This window comes from Narcine bancroftii, chromosome 5 (assembly GCF_036971445.1).
Source record: "Narcine bancroftii isolate sNarBan1 chromosome 5, sNarBan1.hap1, whole genome shotgun sequence".
Classification (NCBI taxonomy): domain Eukaryota; kingdom Metazoa; phylum Chordata; class Chondrichthyes; order Torpediniformes; family Narcinidae; genus Narcine; species Narcine bancroftii.
This window is the reverse complement of record NC_091473.1, coordinates 55,888,749-55,910,547: the sequence shown is the minus strand read 5'-3', so window position 1 is coordinate 55,910,547 and position 21,799 is coordinate 55,888,749. Positions and strand designations below refer to the sequence as shown.

General features: G+C 41.6%; 1 long non-coding RNA gene across 4 annotated transcripts in view; it reads left to right on the top strand.

Moving 5' to 3' along the window:
* Positions 1 to 21,799, top strand: part of LOC138762679 (uncharacterized) — an 87,373-nt gene that overhangs the window by 47,497 nt on the left and 18,077 nt on the right. For all 4 annotated transcript variants that reach the window (XR_011357047.1, XR_011357049.1, XR_011357046.1 and 1 more), the window contains exon 2: positions 15,207 to 15,406. This is a non-coding gene — a long non-coding RNA (uncharacterized lncRNA). The remainder of the gene's footprint in view (positions 1 to 15,206; positions 15,407 to 21,799) is intronic.

Genomic DNA, 21,799 nt, shown 5'->3' with positions numbered 1-21,799 from the left:
CCCCTTAATTCTTAACTCATGTCCTCTTGTTTTAATCTTTCCTCCTCTTAATGGAAATGGTCTATCCACATCCACTCTGTCTATCCCTTTCATAATCTTAAATACTTCTATCAAATCCCCTCTCAACCTTCTACGCTCCAAAGAATAAAGACCTAATCTGTCCAATCTCTCCCTATACTCTAGATGCTTAAACCCAGGTAACATTCTGGTAAACCTTCTCTGCACTCTCTCCACTCTGTTTATATCCTTCCTATAATTAGGCGACCAGAACTGCACACAGAACTCCAAATTAGGCCGCACCAACGTCTTATACAATCTCAACATCACCTCCCATCTCCTATATTCCATGCAATGATTGATAAAGGCCAGCATACTAAAAGCCTTCTTCACCACCCTATTCACGTGAGTTTCTACCTTCAGGGAACGATGTACCGTTACTCCTAAATCTTTCTGCTCTTCTGTATTCATCAATGCTCTCCCATTTACCACGTATGTCCTATTCTGATTCTTCTTACCAAAATGAAGCACCTCACACTTATCAGCATTAAATTCCATCTGCCATTTTTCAGCCCACTTTTCTAAGCAGCCCAAATCCCTCTGCAATCCTTGAAAACCTTCTTCATTATCCACTATTCCACCTATCTTAGTATCGTCTGCATATTTACTAATCCAATTCACCACCTCATCATCTAGATCATTAATGTATATAACGAACAACAATGGGCTCAATACAGATCCTTGAGGCACACCACTGGTCACCGGCCTCCAACCTGACAGAAAATTATCCGCTACCACTCTCTGGCCTCTCCCTTTCAGCCAATGTTCAATCCATTTGACTATCTCAAAATTTATACCTAAAGACTGCACCTTCCTAACTAACCTTCCTTGTGGTACCTTATCGAAGGCCTTACTGAAGTCCATATAGACAAGATCCACTGCGCTACCCTCATCCACATTCCTAGTCACCTCTTCAAAAAATTCAATCAGATTGGTCAAACATGACCTTCCTCCCACAAATCCATGTTGAGTGCTCCTGATCAGACCCTGTCTATCCAGATGTTTATAAGTACTATCTCTAAGAATTTTCTCCATTAATTTACCTACCACAGACGTCAAACTTACAGGCCGATAGTTGCCAGGCTTCCTCCTTGAACCCTTTTTAAATAACGGAACCACATGCGCAATGCGCCAATCCTCCGGCACTATCCCCATATAAAAAAATAAAAGTGAGACAATTTAGCTTCAGACAAATGTGCTCCATGTTTCACTTTGAAATGTTATGGACAATGTTGAGCACATAATGAAGAGCTTTTGACCAACTTAAGAATTGTGTTCCAATCCACATCTGATATAGTCAAACTTAATTTGTAAGTCCTTATCCCACTCCTGCCTGTGTCATTGTTAACAAAATATCTACCATGACCACTGGCTATTCACCTTCCCCTTTAAGAATATTCTGCACCTGTTCAGACATATCCTGGACCTGAGCTCTGGGAGGCAACATGCTATCCTGGAGATTTTTTTTGCGGAGCCAAAATCTCCTATTTGTTCCCCTGACTATTACGCTACCTGAATTCACCCTACTTTTCTGAAGCTCAGAGAAAACCATTGGTCTTACCCAGATAGGTCACCCCCTCAGCAGTATCCAAAGGGGTATATTTGTTACTGAGGGGTGTGGACATATGGATACCCTACATTGTGTGCCTGTTCCCTTTTCCTCTCCTGACTGTTATCCAGCTACCTTCCTCCTGCCTCCTTGATGTGATTGCATCCCTGTCACTCCTGTCATTGCTCCCTCAGCCTCCCAAATGATCCAGAGTTGATCCAGCTCACTCCCTAACACAGTGCAGTTCAATGCACTTCACAGGTGAAGTCATCAGGAATACTGTTGACTTCCCTGACTATCCACATTCTGCAGCAGGAACGTGTCCACTCCCACTGGATATGAAAATAGAAAACAAAAGTTAGAAAAACCTGTCTTTACCTGTACCTCTGTGATAAACCACTGTAATGTATAATTATCTGGTCAAGCATGCCTCTTGGCCGGTTGTACTTGTGGTCCATCCCCACAGGCTCCTGTATAAAGATGTCTGTGCCGCAGCCACCTGCAACTCAGCGCAGGGCAACCAAACAGTAGGGATATGCTCTGATCTTAAGTGAATTTAAAGCCTTTTGGTTTCTCCACAATAGTCACCTGAGTGATTGATGGTGCATCAACCTCCTTGCAGAGTCCTTATGTTCCTCAATAAACCTTTTGCTCTTCAACAATCCTTTTGTTCCTCAGGAATCCTTTTGTTTCTGTATCTAAATTCCAGTTCCTGCCTCCTGTGGAGGTAAACACTCCATCATTGATGTTTATGACTTTGGCTGCCAGGGCTCAATGTTCTGAGTTCCTCTTTTAAGTATGGTGATGCACAGGAGGCAGTAACAGGAGATAGACCTTAAAACCTACTTCTTATCTGTACTAGTTGCCTTTCTATATCAATTCTATGTTAACACTTCTAAAGTCATTGATTCAGGGTCATGTATCAAAGGAACAGTCTTTTGGTCCACCATGTCCACACCAATCATCAAATGCCTATCTCTACTGATCCTATTTACTTGCACTTGGTCGATTGGTGATTCAAGTGCTGTGTGCCTTGGGTTGACTTGACAGTGTGCCATAAATTTAAATTGTTTCTCCTCTTCTTGGTGCCCTCAGTGAAGCAGTTGCAGGTGCGAGCTGAGTATCTGGATTTCTAATTTCAAAGTTTTCTCATAAATTCGCAACTCATTTTCATCTAATTTTTTAAGTTAAGCAGACCAAAGTTCTTGAAGTTTCAATGATTTTCTCAGAGAATTCTGCCTCTATTAATGTGTCTTTGCCTGTGAACTTTAGTGGCAGTGTGTTACAGCCTGATTTATGAATGGTATAATGATCAGTCAAAGGTTCGGCAATAGGTAAAGGGGCCAATTATGCATTCCTGCTTCCCAGCACAAAGTTATATAGGTTCTGAAAATGTTGGTAACTGCAAAAAACTCTGATTTCAATCTCTTTAATGGGTTGACCATCAAATGCTTTTAACTTGAGAGCAAATTATGAGTCAAATTCTTATTTAAATTGATGTAATACACGGATCTTAACTGTAAATTTACAATCAGCAAGCATTTAACGTTGAATCACTGTGACACCAAGGAACTTGCTTTGTCAGTCTTGTCATTTATCAACTCAGTCTACTTATACTTTATGTGCTACCTGTTTAAGTTCAGTTTGCTAATTATGAACCGATAATAAACAACGGTCAGTTGATTTTATTTTCTAAATACTTTGTTGCCGAATATTAATATAGCTGGGGAAAGTATGGTGAAAGGACAAATGAGCTTAGTCTTAGCAAGGCATTGATTCTAATATTCTTATGCCTCACACCAATGAAAACAGGAGGTGGTTATTCACTTCAATCACCACTGTAGGATACTTGTTCAGAACAACAAACTCTGTTTTGGTTATAACTAGTTGTTTAATCAAATACACTCTAGTTTTTAACATCACCCAAGTGGTTGAACTAAGAGGCGTCCACAGGCAAATGTATCACAACAGAGTAAACAATTTTCTCTTGCATGGTCTACCATTGGAAACTGAGTTTTAATGCATTTGATGAATTTTGTGCTGGTTACTGGGCAACTGGCACTCAAACATTTTTCACAACAGATCCTTATCTGTATCCTTTGAATAGTTTTAGGTGTGCAGTGTACTTCAATAGATCTGTTGGATCATATGGAAGTGGCCTCCCTTGGGCCTTAAAATTAAAAGTGGTGCGTCAGTCTTCATCATGGGGTATGTTCTAATTTATTGTAACCTTGTGCCCCTCAAGTAAAAATAACGAAGCGTCATTGCCCACGCCTGCAGTGAAACTGTCTCCATCCCTGATGTCGTATCTCATTCACCTTTACAATTCAATTAGATTCTGTCGGTTCCTCAGGCCCAAGCATCCTTTATTTTTTTAATGGCAAACTATCAATTAAAGAAGAGTGGGGTTTGAATCTTTTCCAAGGGATTATGACTCATATGTGAATGAACTCTCTGTTGCATCTTCTTCCTCAAAACGCTTTGATTAATTTTATAAAAACTACCATCCCAAGATCTAACATTAACTGTTAGCTACATTAATGTTGATTATACAAGAATTCCAAATTTCTATCATTCTTCATGCACGGTAATGTTTCTGAATTTTATATCCGAACTGCCTAATTCTAATGTTTCTACAATGCTCCCTTGTCCAAGGCAACATTGCCTGTCCCAATACATCAGCTCCACTAATTAACTTGGCCACCTCAATCAAATCACCCCTCTTTATCATTCTATGTTTCAGGAAGTTTTTTTTTTGCAATCTGATCTCATGATTTAGCCCTCAGAATCCAGGTGTCATTTGGTAAATCAAGTCTCCACCCACTCAAAAGTCAAAGATGAGGCAACCACACTGTCCTCAGTTCTTCAGATGTCATTCAACTGGGGGCTTGTGTGCAATTTTAGTCATGCAGTTGCAAGAAAGATAGTAATAAGAACAAAAGAGCGCGGAGAAGATTCACTAGGATTTTTCCCGGGACTTGAGGAATTGAGTTACAGGTTAAACAGATTAGGATTTTATTACAATAGACAATAGGTGCAAGTGTAGGCCATTTGGCCCTTTGAGCCAGCACTGCTATTCTCTGTGATCATGGCTGATCATCCACAATCCTGCCTTCTCCCCATATATCTTGTCTCCACTATCTTTAAGAGTTCTATCTGTCTTGAAAGCATCCAGAGAATTGGCCTCCACTGCCTTCTGAGGCAGAGCATTCCACAGATACACAACTCTCTGGATGAAAAAGTTATTCTTAAACTGTGGCCTCTTGTTCTGCACCCTCCCTCCACCCCAACATCGGGAACATGTTTTTTGCCTCTAGCATGTCCAATCCCTTAATAATCTTTAATCAGATCCCCTCTTATCCTTCTAAATTCCAGTGTATACAAGCCCAGTTGCTCCAATCTTTCAACATATGACAGTCCTGCCATCCTGTGAATTAACCTCAATAGCAAGAATGTCCTTCCTCAAATTTGGAGATCAAAATTGCGCACAATACTCACCAGACCCTGTACAACTGCAGAAGGACCTCTTTATTCCTATACTCAACATCCCTTGTTATGAAGGCCAACATGCCATTATCTTTCTTCACTGTCTGCTGTACCTGCATGCTTACTTTCAGTTACTGAAGAACAAGGACATCTCGACCTCGTTATACTTCTTTTCCTAACGACACCATTCAGATAGTAATCTGCCTTCCTGTTCTTGCCACTAAAGTGGATAACCTCACATTTATCCACATTAAATGGTGTCTGCCATGCATCTGCCCACTGACCCAACCTGTCCAAGTCACCCTGCATTCTCATAACATCCTCCTTACATTTCACACTGCCACCCAGCTTTGTGTCATCTGCAAATTTTCTAATGTTACTTTTAATCCCATCATCTAAATCATTAATATATATTGTAAATAGCTGCAGACCCAGCACAGAACCTTGCAGTACCCCAATAGTCACTGCCCGCCATTCTGAAAGGGACTTCATTTTGAAAGGGACCTGTTCATCCCTACTCTTTGTTTCCTGTCTGCTAACTAATTTTTAATTCATGTCAGTAACCTACCCCCAATACCATATACTCTAATTTTGCCCACTAATCTCATATGTGGGACATTATCAAAGGCTTTCTGGAAGCCCAGGTACACTACATCCACTGAATCTCCCTTGTCCATTTTCATGGTTGCATCCTCAAACAAGTCCAGAAGATTAGTCAAGTTGATTTCCCCTTCGTAAACCCATGCTGATTCAGATCAATCCTATTATTTCTATTTAAATGTGCTACTATTTCATCTTTTGAAATTGACTCCAGCATTTTCCCTACCATTGGTGTCAGGCTAACTGTATTCATGCTCTATCCTTTCTACCCTCCAATCAGCAGAAATTGATCAGGAATATATAGAACATTGGAAAATGATTACCAATGCATCCACAATTTCTAGAGTTACCTCCTTAAGTACCCTGGGATGCAGACCATCAGGCCCTGGGGATTTATCAGCCTTCAGTCCCATCAGTCTACCCAACACCATTTTCTGCCTAATGTGAATTTCCTTCCTGAAGGATAGAAGAATGAGAGGAAATTTGAAAGAATTTCCCAAAGTTATGAGGGGCATTAAATAAAGTAAATTCAAGCAGACATTTTCTACTGAGGTGAGGTAAGAACAACCGGTTAAAAGTGAAAGGGGAAATGTTTAATAGGAGCTTTCGGGGAGAGTGTGGAATGAGCTGCCAGCAGAAGTGGTGAATGTGGGCTCCATTTTGACATTTAACAAAAATTTGGATAGGTGCATGGAGAGAAGGGTTTTGGAGGGCTATGATCTGAGTGCAGGTCATTGGGACTAGGCAGAATATTAGTTTGGCAAGGACTTGACAGGCTGAGCTATAGTGTTCTCTATTTCTATTTACATAGCCACAACAAGATATCAATCCTCTGTATACTCCCTTATAATTGCCTCTTCTGTAAGTTGGAGGTATTGTTGGGCATGTGAGGGAGAATAGGTTTCATGGGATTGGGAATGATGGAAGTGCTGTGGCAGTCAGCATAGAATTGATTGCTGAAATTACCTCCTTTTGCATTGTAAAGAAATATGAGAAAGTGAAGATGAGAAATGGCAAGCATCCCATTTGCTTTTCTGATGATTTCTGAACCTGTCCATGGCATTTTAATGATTTATGACCGGAGGGCTTTCCCAACTCTACCTCCAGTGCTTTAAGCCAGTCACCATTTTAAAAAGTAAGTTTCTCCCTCTTGTTTCATTACAAGGAGGAGAGTCGCACATTTGTTGCATCAAAAATACATCTGCCAGTGTTTTGATACCTTCTTGAAATGTAATACTGTCATCTACACAGCATATATTGCTGTCTGTGCTTGTGTCATTTGCAGATTTAGGTGTGGCTTTCTCTCTTATCAATTAAGTCTTGGTGAAGAATTGCAACGCAAGCATCTATACTTGTGAGATCCCACTGTTCCGATTCTGCTAATTTGAGATCTGCTCATTTTCCCCAGCCTTTATCTGTTACCACTCACTAATTTCCAGGCCAGCTCAATAAATTGAGTCCAATTCTAAAGGCTTCAATTTTAGATGACCGCCTTTTATGAGGGACTCAATCAAATGCTTCTGGAAATCTATTTGAATAACACCCAAAGGCATTGCCTTAACCATGAGATTAGTCATCTCTTCAAGAAATCCAATCAATCTCGTCAGGCATGACCTACACTTCATAAACCTATACTGGTTTTCTTTCATCAGCTGAAAAATTTCAAGGTGTTCAGTCTCCCTATCTTTAATTATGCTCAATACTAAATGGTAAACTAGTTTGTATTTAATTCTCTCCATCTCCTCTTACTTTTCTTAAACAGTGGAATCATTCGAAATGATTTCTAAAATGTGTATCTCTTTTTTAAAAGAAGATCCTGTTTGGGACATTACAATATTTTATTGTAACCCTTCTCAAGACACCATCTCATCCTAAATAATTTGTCTCTCTTTAATGTCATAGTCTTCTACATTTTTTTCGTTTGCTTTAATCAACTGTCCCTGATTAATTTACTCAAGATATCCAGAGTGCTACAGTTTTCCTCTTTGATGTAGCTGCCAAAGTATCGTTTGAAAGGTCTGCAATGTTCTATTTTTTAATCATGAGGTGCATTATTATTTGCACATATTTTGATGTTATTATTTTCGTTTGTATTTTTAAGCAATTCCTGATCAGCTTTCCTCAAAGTAGCTGTAATATTTTGTTTTCATTTTGATATTTTTTCAAAAATCCCATACCTAGTATCTTGGATTCACCAGGTTCAAACCTGAAATTCCGTCCAGGGTATCCAGTGTGCTACATTAGAAACAATGTAATTTCCTCAATTAGATATCATCTAATAGTTCACGCTGTGGTATCTATTGTACTACATACAAAATATCCAACCCCCTTAATTAAGTTCCACATTTGTTTTACCCAGTAAATTATAGCTTTTTCTTTTCATGTTGTCCATGTTTAATTAAGTTGCAGGAATGCAAAATCAGTTTGATTTGCTCTCCACTGAAGAGCTGTCCAAATCCATCTGTTAAAAAGTTACTCGTATGCAGTTGTTGAAAGACGGTTGTATTCTGCTGGAAAAAAATGCCATTTGAATTTAACAGCCCTAAAGCATATCCCTAGTAATGGCACTACCATGATTTTTTAGAAGCCTCCCGAGCATTACCTGGTGAGTATTATGAGACATTGTTTGCCCTGAAGGTTTTAAAAATGGAAAGGTTGGCATCAATTGTTCATGATCCAATACAGGCTGCATTCTCACTTCTTCGTAGCTCAATCTTTCAATGCCTTATATCTTAATGAGAGAAAACTAGACAGAGAACCTGGAGTTGGAATGCTCATTATACCTGGGTTGAAGACTAAAAGTTTTGTTCAAGATTGATCCATTGTTGTTGGTTCACCAATGTTAACAACTCGTGCAAAACCGGGAACTTTCAGGCCAAAGGCACAACAAATCTACTTGTATTGAGGTTTGGTTTATCAAATTGGTCAATCTTTAGTTAATAACTTTAAACAAAATAATTTACTAAGAAAAGGGATTATCTCCTGGGATTATAATCACAGAAAAATTCAGGGTCAGTTTCATCCAAAGAGCTTGCAATGAAAACAAAAATCAAATTTGTCCTCAGGGCAATTTTATATACTCTCATCACCTTACTTCTATTTAATTTATTTGTTCAAAGCCCATACTTGGTAGTCATGATGGTATTTATTTATTAATGAGCTGAGGAGGATGTCAACTACATTTGGAGGATGAGAGCAGTGTTTGAAGTGCTCCAGGCTCCATGTTACAACGTGTACCCAGCCAGAAAGAATTCCGATCCATATTCCCCACGTTTTTATTCCTGGGGCTGACGGCAAGGTTCAGACTGAAATAGCAGAGGATGAGAATCCAGGCAAAAGGTCAGAAGCCCAGATCAAAGCAACAATTGGAGCACAAGGATTTAGTTCCACCGGTAGAGAGAGAGTGGAAGGACACTGTCAGAATGCCCAGAGTATTCAACCTGTTTAAAAACTGGTGGCACAAATCCATTTGGGGGGGCACAATTTAAAGGTGATTGCAGATGTTTGATTGAGAAGCTGCAGGAACTCAGCCCATCAGAATGAAGTAAATGCAATATATATGATACAAAAAAATGATAAGTAGGATGTACATATGTACTGAGATTCTTACAGATGAATAAGATCCATTAGCTACACCATTATAAGTGAAGTTCCACAATATGCCAAGACTGTAAGAGATTTTTTGCACGAGGCATCGTTATTGAATGAAGATCTACCGGGACCAATGCCTGAAGAGGGCACACAAAATCAGTGAACCGGTGCAGACTCGAAAGGCCAACATGGCCTGTTTCCGCTCCGTAAATGGTTATATGGTAGGATTGTTGTCACTTATTAGCTACTGGTAAGCTGCATAAGACTGGGAAATGACTTTCCTAAAGGATATTTGTGAATGAGATGATGGTCACTAATGCTGAGACAGGTTATTTATTTTTTAAAAATACACATTACTTGAATTTAAAATCAACAGGTGCCATGTTGGGAACCAAATTCACACCTCTGGCTTAATGAGGCAAAACTCTGGCTAACCGATCATTAACTTGACTACAATGTTACTCACTGTGATTCAGACATATGATTAGAGTGTGGTCATTTAAAACTAAGTGGTGTCAGAATATCTTGCTGAAGGTGGTGAATCTCTGGAAATTTCTCACCCAGTGGTTAGTGGAGGTGAGATAGTTGGAGGTGTTTAAAGAGGTAGATCATTTTGAAAGATCAGGGAACTGATTATACCAGGGATCTGACACAGACGAGGAGATGAAGCCTGGAACTGATCAGCTATGATCATATTTAATTACAGCACAGGCATATGAGGATGAGTTCCCTTCTCACATTTTCTTAAGTTCTATAGAGTACTATTGTACTGACAATAACCTCACCAGCAGTGCGAGTATAAGACAGCTTTAATAAACTAATATGTACACTAAGAGGTCTTGTCTCTCTGCAAGACAGACCTGGAAGGCTAGACTGTAGCTATGTACAAGGTCACTGGGATGACCCCTGGTGAGCTAGTGGTGTAATTGCACATCACCACAACTATACCTGCTATTTTATTAGATCTCTAAATCATTCACAATTTAGATGTTATTAATATCTATTGTCATGTTCCCCTGACCATACACCTGAAGAGCATCAGATGATCCATAGATCTCCCAGCAAAATTTTATTTGAAATGGTAAATAAACTATAATGATTCCTCAGCACTGACTTAATTGAGCGAAACTTCAGTTTATGATTTAGAAGTCGGTGCATTCAAGTTCCATTCCAGAGATTTCAGTAGAAGATTTAGCATGATACCAGTGAAACTTTAATTTAAAACCTTTTGTGGTTGTACAAAATAAATAAAATGGAAGATAAACCAATCTGTTAGTGAGTCATCCAGAAATATTGCAGGTCCACGGAATCCCTACTATCAAGCAGCTGTTTTACACGAATCTCCACAAAAATCTGTTTCCTTCCCACATTTCCCTTGACTTTATAAAACCTGCCACCCACCTACATTATGAATATCTTATACCAGCTATTAACCTATCATTCTGTATGGGAAGTGAGAGGAAACCTGAACACTATGGGAAGCACGCACAACACCAAAAATCAACATTAGACCTGGGTCATTGGAACCATCTGTTCTACCAACTGTTCATTGACAAATAAATTGTAAGCCATGACTGCCATGAAAGGCAAGACAGGTATGAGGGGGTCTAACCTTGGTCTTTTTTTGCTTCTTCTCTTGAGTGCTTGCATCCAATAATTTATCCTTCCTGGAAATGGCTTTGAGGAATGTTCAAGAATTTTGTCCATTCACAGGTACAAAAATGACAACAGTTCACAATGACAGAGTGGTATTGAAGGCTGGAGTTCCAGAGCTGAATGTAAGTCAGGCATGAAGGCTGCTACAGAAGCTATCCACTCTATGAGCATCAATTCTGTTAGGAGAGAGGCCAGATATTGTAACTTCTGTGTACAAGTCGACAGATAAGATTGTTAATGAAAGTTATCTCTAATTGATTTTTTTGTGGGAGGAATGCTTTCAAAGTCAAAATCCCACAAGAAACGACACCTGTTTGTAACTTGTGGTACTGTAACTTGTGGCGACTGTAATTTGAATTTCTTCACCAAATGAAAGACCTGCCTTCAGTGACCTCAGAAGATTTGCTGTGTTTTGAGCACATTTGGCTTGCAGTAGGGTTTCATTGAACCTTTTTATAGTATAGCTTTGTGCAGGAACATTGCACTAGTATCATTCGTTTCCACTCAGTTATTTCCTTTGAAAACTATTTCCATCCAATCTTGTTCTGATCTGAGAGATTACACACAATGAGGCTGTCAATACTCCCTTTCCGAGTGTCCATCATGTCCTCTTTATAGCATTGCTCTCACCAAAACACGAAAATGCATGAAGTTTCTCGCTAACTAACAGCACTGGCTCACTACAGCACTATCTTTCTCACTGTGATTCTCATTAGAAATTTGATTTGCTGGCCATAAAATCTCTGCAAGGCTTTGCTTTCCTCTGTGAAATTTAGGCCTGTGCTCCTTAATGTATACTGTCTGAAGCCTCCCCTTGCCCATGCAAAATTTTGGCTGGCATTTTCTCGAATGCTCACCAGTGCCAGTACTCAGTCTTGGTGACCTGCTGCTTTATTTATTAATGATCATGGTGTTTCAATGAGGTTTTATTTAAGACAGAGAGGAGGAGGAACTACTCCCAGAGAACAGTGGTTCTGTGGAATTTTCTGGCCAATGAAGCAGCAGAGGCCACCTTATTGAATGCATTTAAGGCACAGACTGATAGATTTTAAAATAATTGGGGAATTAAGTGAATGAGTGCATAAGTGGATCTGAGTCCACACTAAATCAGCCATGATCTTATTGAATGGCTGAGTTAGCTCGAGGTACCAAATGGCCTGCTCCAATTTCTTGCTCTTATCTAATGCAAAACTCTTCCTCAATACACAAGGCATGCACTTACTTCCTCACTGTCACTTTGTAATAAAGTCTTGATAATGGATTCTGACCCAAAACATTGAACTGAATTCCTCCAGCAGATAATGTTTTGCTATTAAAAAGCATGCATCCTGTTTACCTAATTTCCACGTGCACTGCAATGTGCAAACGTACTTCACACATTTAAATTATGATGGGGTTTCTTTGTGCTTCAGTACTCTTTGCTCTGCTTTCCTCTGCTAATGTTGAATGGTCAGTTTTGATTTGAAGCTTTGCTGTTTCATTGGATAACTTGCACTTCAAATTAAGTGGGATCACTCACCATGCCTGTAAAGACATGGTCTATTCCTCTCTCCCTTGATAAACAATGATACAATATTGGATCTGCTTCCAATCCGGCGAATGAAGCCAGTGATGTATAAGAAATGCTGGTTAGCTGGTCAGATCTTCCTCTAACAGCCTGGTATACATTTTGCCCAGGCTCGACTATTTATCTACCATGGTCAGGTCACCCAGAGCATTTGTTCTGACTAACTGTTTGGAGTATACCACAGGGAGTGCTTTTCCCATTATTGCTGAGGAATACTTAGCTATTGGAAAAGGAACACAAAGAGAAAAAAAACTTTACTGCAAATTATCAAAAGAAGAATGAAAATTATTTAACACCTCCCTGTTAGAGATTTTGAAGGGCAAAGATTGGTCGTGTATAAACACCATATGGATTTTGACAAGTCCTTTGCCCTTTGTATTCTGTAGCTCACAATTTTGTAAAACATTGTTCTGCATTTCAAGATTCAATTTATTGTCCTTGTAATCTTTTTCTTTTCTTTTGGCTTGGCTTCGCGGATGAAGATTTATGGAGGGGTAAATGTCGACGTCAGCTGCAGGCTCGTTTGTGGCTGACAAGTCCGATGCGGGACAGGCAGACACAGTTGCAGCGGTTGCAGGGGAAAATTGGTTGGTTGGGGATGGGTGTTGGGTTTTTCCTCCTTTGTCTTTTGTCAGTGAGGTGGGCTCTGCGGTCTTCTTCAAAGGAGGTTGCTGCCCGCCGAACTGTGAGGCGCCAAGATGCATGGTTTGAGGCGATATCAGCCCACTGGTGGTGGTCAATGTGGCAGGCATCAAGAGATTTCTTTAAGCAGTCCTTGTACCTCTTTTTTGGTGCACCTCTGAACGATGGCCAGTGGAGAGCTCGCCATATAACACGATCTTGGGAAGGCGATGGTACTCCATTCTGGAGACGTGACCTACCCAGCGTAATTGGATCTTCAACAGTGTGGATTCAATGCTGTCGGCCTCTGCCATCTCGAGTACTTCGATGTTAGGGATGAAGTCGCTCCAATGAATGTTGAGGATGGAGCGGAGACAACACTGGTGGAAGCGTTCTAGGAGCCGTAGGTGATGCCAGTAGAGGATCCATGAATCGGAGCCGAACAGGAGTGTGGGTATGACAACGGCTCTGTATATGCTTATCTTTGTGAGGTTTTTCAGTTGGTTGTTTTTCCAGACTCTTTTGTGTAGTCTTCAAAAGGCACTATTTGCCTTGGCGAGTCTGTTGCCTATCTCGTTGTCGATCCTTGCATCTGATGAAATGGTGCAGCCGAGATAGGTAAACTGGTTGACCGTTTTGAGTTTTGTGTGCCCGATGGAGATGTGGGGGAGCTGGTAGTTATGGTGGGGAGCTGGCTGATGGAGGACCTCAGTCTTCTTCAGGCTGACTTCCAGGCCAAACATTTTGGCAGTTTCCGCAAAACAGGACATCAAGCGCTGAAGAGCTGGCTCTGAATGGGCAACTAAAGCGGAATCGTCTGCAAAGAGTAGTTCACGGACAAGTTGCTCTTGTGTCTTGGTGTGAGCTTGCAGGCACCTCAGATTGAAGAGACTGCCATCCGTGCGGTACCGGATGTAAACAGCGTCTTCATTGTTGAGGTCTTTCATGGCTTGTTTTAGCATCATGCTGAAGAAGATTGAAAAGAGGGTTGGTGCGAGAACGCAGCCTTGCTTCACGCCATTGTTAATGGAGAAGGGTTCAGAGAGCTCATTGCTATATCTGACCCGACCTTGTTGGTTTTCATGTAGTTGGATAACCATGTTGAGTAAAACTGTGTCATATTACATGAAATAGATTTTTGTCTGCTGTAAGGTAGACAAATATGCCATTGGCAGAAATTGACCGAAGCACCTCTTACAGTCAGAGAAAGAGAGGCAAAAGGGACCCCCCCCTCCCCTGAGTCGCCGAGTGTCCGTAAATTTGCCTCCAGCACTTCCTTAACCTCCACAGCCACAGACTCCAGTCCGACCTGATCTCCAGATCTAAACCTCCAACATGGTCAGGAACCCTTCAGCCCCCTTGGCACCCCCTTGCATCCCAGTTCTGATACCTAGTACCCCTTCAGCCAGTTTTGAGCCAGTATCCAGCAGTCTGCAGCCTGGCGTGTGTCTCACGACAGCAGTGTCCAGCAGCCCACAGCCTCCATGAGTTCCTCGCCTTGGATCGCCAGCAGCCCGCTGCACGTATTGATCTTTCAGCCGCCGAGTCCCCTCATTGGTCCACTGCCATGGTCACTGTCCCTGTGGGTCATCTCCTCTGCTTCTCCTTCTCAGATGGGGGTGGTCTCCCAGTGTTCTGGTGCCCTGCTCCAGTCCTTGGCTCCCCTGGGAGTCTGCAACCCCTCGTGGCTGCTTCTGACCCAGAGGTGCTGCCATTTTGGATGGTCGCAGGATTTTAAATAAAACTACCGTCCGCTCCTTGAATGGGTTGTTCAAAGCCTGTGTTCAGCTGATAGCAGTTAACTGGGTGGTTGGACTCTGTGAGAGCGCTGTATCTTCACCTGTCACTCCCCACAGGTTCACAGCAGCAGAAGCTCTTTCATTACCAGTGGCTCTGCCAGTGATGTCAATTTTCTGTTGTCTGACCCATCTCTTGTATTTTACTTTTGTATTTGTTCCGATATTTATGTTGAATCATCACTGAATTGTTGAATTCTCCCTTCCCTGGCATAGACCTCTCCTGTAACTTTTCCCTCTTTAGGAATTCCACATTAACCTTTGAATTCTTAACATCTTTTAGATTTGAGGAAAGGCCACAGACTCAAACAATTGACTCCAAAAGTGAACACAGGAACCAGCGAACAGCCATGATTTCTGAAGCAATGATCCACTTTATCTGAAGAAACAACACCAGAATTGATGCTGATCTCGCCTCTTCTCAGAGCATGACATTGTTTTGAGATAGATCTGTCATCTTTACAGCTCCTCTCCATCACCAAGGTAACCATAACTAGACCCAGTGATCTCAGAAAGCTGTGCCTCTTTAAAACCTACGATCCCCAAAGATTGTAAAGCAATAAACAATAGCAGGCAACAGCAGTGTCAAAGGTTCATTACCTTCAATACTTGTAATTGATCGGGCTCATTATCTACTTTGTTTATAATGCCATTGCTTTTTACCGACGCTGATTGATAGTACTTGTTAACTCACCTGTGAGTGGGAGGGCTCATTACCCACAAATTGAGGCCCACTACTTGCAAATGAACACATTCACTATTGATTTGGTATTAAGACAATTCATTACCACCCAAAGGGTTTCTACAAGTATATTAAGAGAAAAAAGACAGTAAGGGACAAAATTGGTCCCCTAGAGGATCAGAGTGGTCAACGATGTGTGGAGTCTCACATAATGGGAGAGAGCTTAAACAGTTTTTTTTTGCATCAGTATTTACTCAGGAAATTAGCATAGTGTGTAAGAAAGGAAGGGAAGCAAACAGAAATGTTATGGAACATATGGAGATTAAAAGAGGGTGCTTGCTGCCTTTCAGCGAATAAAGGTAGATAAATCCCTGGAGGGAGACTAGTGCAGAAATTGCAGGGGCTCTGGCAGATATGTTCAAAATGTCCTTGGCCACGGATGAGGTGCCAGAGGATTGGAGGGTAGCTCACGTTGTTCCGTTGTTTAAAAAAGGCTCCAAAAGCAAACAAGCTAATTACAGGCTAATTACATCAGGCTGGTGAGCTTGATGTCAGTAGTAGGTAAATTGTTGGAAGGAATTCTGAGAGATTGGATATATAGGTAGTTGAACATCCATGCACTGATTAAGGACAGTCAGCATGGCTCTGTGTATGGTAAGTCATGTTTAACAAATCTTGTAGAATTTTTTGAGCAAGTTACCAAGAAGGTCGATGAAGAAAAGGCTGTGGATGTTGTTTACATGGACTTTAGTAAAGCCTTTGTCAAGATCCCATGTGGAAGGTTAGTTCAGAAGGTTAAGACACTAGGTAGCCATGGAGAGGTTGTAAATTGGATTCTAAATTGGCTGTATGGGAAAAATGTGAGAGTGGTAGTGGATGGTTACTTCTCAGACTGGAAGCCTGTGACGAGTGGTGTGTCTCAGGAGGTTCTGTGGTGGGACCATTGTTGTCTGTTGACTATATCAATGATTTGGATGAAAATATGGTAAATTGGTTCAGCAAGTTTGCTGATGACAAAAGATAGGAGGCATTGTGGACAGTGTGGAAGATTTTTAAAGCTTGCAGAGGGATCTGGACCAACTGGGAGAATGGACCAAAAAAATGGCAGATGGAGTTTAATGCAGACAAGTGTGAGGTGCTGCATTTTGGAAGGGCAAACCAAGGTAGGACATACACAGTAAATGGTAGGGCACTGAGGAGCGAAGAGGAACAGAGGGATCTGGGAATACAGATACGTAATTCCCTGAAGATGGCATCACAGGTAGCTTTTGGCATCTTAGCCTTTATAAATCAAAGTACTGAGTGTAGGAGTTGGGATGTTATGTTGAAGATATTTAAGACATTGGTGAGGCCAAATTTGGAATATTGTGTACAGTTCTGGTGGCCTAATTACAGGAAGGATATCAATAAGATTGAAAGGGTGCAGAGAGGATTTACTAAGATGTTGCTGGGTCATCAGGAGTTGATTTACAGGGAAAGATTAAACAGGTTAGGACTTTATTCTTTGGAATGAAGAAGAATGAGGGGAGATTTGATAGAGGCTTACCAAATTATGAGCGATAGAGACAGACTGGATGTGAGTAGGCTTTTTTTCCACTTAGGTTGGGGGAGATAAATACAAGGGGCCATAGTTTTAAGCTGAAAAGAGAAAGGTTTAGGGGGAAATTTTTGGGAAAATTCTTCACTCAGAGAGAGGTGGGAGTGTGGAATGAGCTGCCATCTGACATGGTGAATGCGGGCTCAATCTTAAGTTTTAAGAATAAATTGGATAAATATATGGATGGGAAAGGTTTGGAATGTTATGGAATGGGAGCAGGCCAATGGGACTAGTGAAATGATAGAAGCACAGACTAGAAGGGGCAAATGACCTGTTTTCTGTGCTGTAGTATTCTATAGTTCCATGGTTCCATTGCCAGCTGTGCATAATGGAGGCAGCTAATTCATTTCTGAAAATTCATAATTGAAAGGACTCATTGTTGGTAGAGAACAGACAAGACACATCACTATAATTGTGAATGATGAAACCCTAAAGCCATGAATAATGTAGTTTGCAACTATACTTGTGAGTGACAGGATCCATTTGTTCAGACATTCATTTCTCATTTAAGACAATTTGAATTTCTGTTCTTGATATCTCCGACTAGTCCCACCTTTACCCACGTCCACAACCAGGCAAATTCAAGGTGTTTATGTAAAGGCACCACTGACAACTAAGGTTTATATGGCATCTTCAAAGTCCTCATTATTCACAAGATTAAAGGAACCAATTTCTTGCGGACGCCATCAACATCATTGGCAATGACCCCACCCTACGTTTTTAATTCAAATCATTATTGAGGCCACTTATTTCCAAATAATTAATTTCAATTTATTGTGCTTTAAAGAAACAACTATTGTCATGTTGAAAAAATGAAGTAGGACAGCACAAACTCTCTAAATTAAATTAATTTTTTTAAAAAATGCCCCACTTTTTAAAACAACTTATGGGCACATTGGACCTCTGGCGGCACACTCCACCCACACTCCAGACCCTGGCTCCAGGCAGCATTTCAGACTCCATTTCCAAGCTACACTCCAAACCCCAATTGTGACCACACACCTTACCCACACGACAGGGTCTAGCTTCAGCTGCACTCCCAGCCCGCACACCAGACCCTGCCTCCTTCCCGCACACCAGACCCTGCCTCCTTCCCGCACACCAGACCCTGCCTCCTTCCCGCACACCAGACCCTGCCTCCTTCCCGCACACCAGACCCTGCCTCCTTCCCGCACACCAGACCCTGCCTCCTTCCCGCACACCAGACCCTGCCTCCTTCCCGCACACCAGACCCTGCCTCCTTCCCGCACACCAGACCCTGCCTCCTTCCCGCACACCAGACCCTGCCTCCTTCCCGCACACCAGACCCTGCCTCCTTCCCGCACACCAGACCCTGCCTCCTTCCCGCACACCAGACCCTGCCTCCTTCCCGCACACCAGACCCTGCCTCCTTCCCGCACACCAGACCCTGCCTCCTTCCCGCACACCAGACCCTGCCTCCTTCCCGCACACCAGACCCTGCCTCCTTCCCGCACACCAGACCCTGCCTCCTTCCCGCACACCAGACCCTGCCTCCTTCCCGCACACCAGACCCTGCCTCCTTCCCGCACACCAGACCCTGCCTCCTTCCCGCACACCAGACCCTGCCTCCTTCCCGCACACCAGACCCTGCCTCCTTCCCGCACACCAGACCCTGCCTCCTTCCCGCACACCAGACCCTGCCTCCTTCCCGCACACCAGACCCTGCCTCCTTTCTGAACTCTGAACTCAAATGCATATTCCTGCTTTTTGATTGACTCTGGGACATGTATGGTGGAGTCTTTGGACAGATCTTGAGTATGTTGATCTGTGGAGATATCAGCAGATAATGAGGACTTAGAATAGAAAATAACATTCCACATGGTTTTATGAAGTGCAAGTGGAAATAATTGACAACCTTGTCATTTGAGGAAATAATAGGATAGGTACGAAGTTTTACAGAGCTACATGATGGAAGAGGGAAGTTTGGAAAGGCAGAAGGAATTTGGAGAAAATTCCTGACCCAGCAGCCTAGAAAGCTTAAGGCATTTTACCAGCCTTGGGCAATAATCAGGAATAAACAAGAGTTGTAAGATCTCAGGTATCTTGGAAGATAATGGAGGGTACAGAGAGAGTGGCAGTGATAACCTGTATTCTTTGGAGCTTAGAAGAATGACAGGCGATCTTGTTGGACTATATTAGATCCAAAGGGGAACTGATGAGATAGATGAGATGTTTTCTTCAGTGGGAGAGTGCCAAATGAGAAGACTGTAAGATTAGGAGGCTGTTGATATTAAAACTGAGATCGATAGGGATTTTGTGGCAGAGGGTGGTGAATCTCTGGAGTTCATTAAATCATTGATGGTAATTAAAGATAAAGTTGATAACATTTCGAAAAATTGAGAAACTGAGGGCTATGGGGAACTGGAACAGAAGAGGCCATGATCATTTTTCATGGCGGGGTAGGATGGAGGCAGAGGAGTAGTCAGTTACTGAAGACGGGGAGCAAGAACACATGAAAAAGGTGAATGCTGTCTGAGGGGGATGGGTGGAGGGGTGATAGTGGGTGCAGTCCGAGGGGGGGAGTGGCGGCAAGCGCTTTCTGTCAGGGGTGGAGCGGGCGCCCTTGACCACGACCCACCTAACATAAAAAAAAACACAAACCTCCTTTTATTCTATGCTCCCTCTACCAGCCCTCATCCTCCAGTTTGGTCTAGTCTCATTATTAAGAGACCGAAGCCAAAAACAACACGGCAGCCTCCAAGTCTAGCTCTCGGGAGAGGTTGGCATGATTGGCGCAATTTCGCGTTGATTCGTCCCTACTTTCACCCACAAAGTTCGATCGGCCTGCTTGGCAATCATCGACCTCCTCCCCCCTCCCCCCGCCCCTTTTTTTGATACGCCAGGCATATATGGACCACTTTAGCGACCCCTGGGTTACTCTTAGATCAATGACCATTAGTCTGAAACATTGACTCTGCAAGGTGTATTTCAGATAGATGGTAGTGTTATTAGGCCACCAGCTGTTAAACAAATGAGACAAATTCATGAAGATCAACAATCATTTGCTTCTGCTTCCTACTGTGGCCTTTTATTAAATTTGAAGTAAACATTATAACTATATTTGTGGCTTCAAAGATCCCAATTTTATGAATTGCGCACACTTTGAACTTATTCCCTTTTATCATTACATCACTGGAACTAATGACTATTGGGGTATTTCGGCTCTGTTCAAATAAAATTGCTTTCATAATTCCACTTTCGACCATTTTCCTCTTTTTGACAAAGCCCCTGGGATGTCTATTTTCCTTATTTGAGGTTCTTCAAGTTGAAGATGAAATTCATCTGATTGGATAAGTATAACCTGATGAAACAGTGTTCTCCGGTCCTCGGTGCAAAGCATGCAGGAAGGACGTAGCCAGATTTTAAAGTCAGGGGAGCGAGCACATAAAAAGACACCATGTCCTTGATGCATATCAAATAATTTTAAATTTAAATAATTTAAAATTTTAAATCCATTATACATTTTAAATTTTGTATTTAACATCAAAACACAAGGGAGAAACAGTTTTAAAGTAATTCAAATTGAGACATAATGAAACATGTGTGTTATTTATTTTACATTTTAAATGTACTGAAAACAAATTGAAGCAACATGAAAATGTATGAAGCAACTACAACAGCCTCTTTCATCTAGGCTTCATTCTAGTAAAGACATCTATTGCTTTATTATAATCTCCCTCAGTGGCCAATTGTCTTTCGATGGCGACCAAAGGTAAGCCAGACAATCTATCCTCGATAAAGATAGGACTTTGTGTTTGAACCAGCTAAAGAATTGTTATGCTACTGCACTAGTTATTGGTAAGGTCAGAAAAATGTGGTGCAATGTGGACAGGTTAAGATAAATGGATCACATGACAAAGGCGATCATTGTTGATGATCAGTTTCTTGACATTTGAATTTGCCTCCTTGCAAGTGCTCATTATCTCTTTGCACATGTTTTTGAATGAAAGAAGCTCTTGTACAATTTCATTTTGACTGTTGATTACATCTGAGTCCGTGTCTGCTAAAAATTCTAATTGTTCATATTATCTGCATTGTCAAAATGCTTTGGATCTAAACAACTAAATTTGGAAGCCATATTTTTAAAATGCTTACATCTTTTACTTGTGCTGCAGTAGAATCCCGATTTAACGCAAATCTAATATAACGTGATGAGTCATTGGACTCAGGCATTGGGCTGCCTCCAGGAGTGAGTACGGGGACTTTGTGATGCCGTCAGGAGCGGGACTTCAGGCTGCTGCAGGGAGCGGAGACTTCGGGTTGTCGTGAGGAGCGAGGGCATTGGGCTGCTGCTGGGAGTAGGGATGGTTGGTTTACTAAATATTAAATTGTGTTTTAATTTGAACTGTAACTATGATTTATTGAAGCACCCATTTATTGCAACCCTGCTTTTGTCATGATGAAATTTTTGGACCCAAACTATTGTGTAATAACAGGTTTCCATTGTATTTATAACAGAATCTAAGGACACTAAGTAGGATTCAACTACAGTATGAATTTTTTTGGGGGATCAAATATTCCTTCATCTTCTGGAATTTCTTCACGGAATCTTTTTCTTTTACGTTCTCTGTACTGC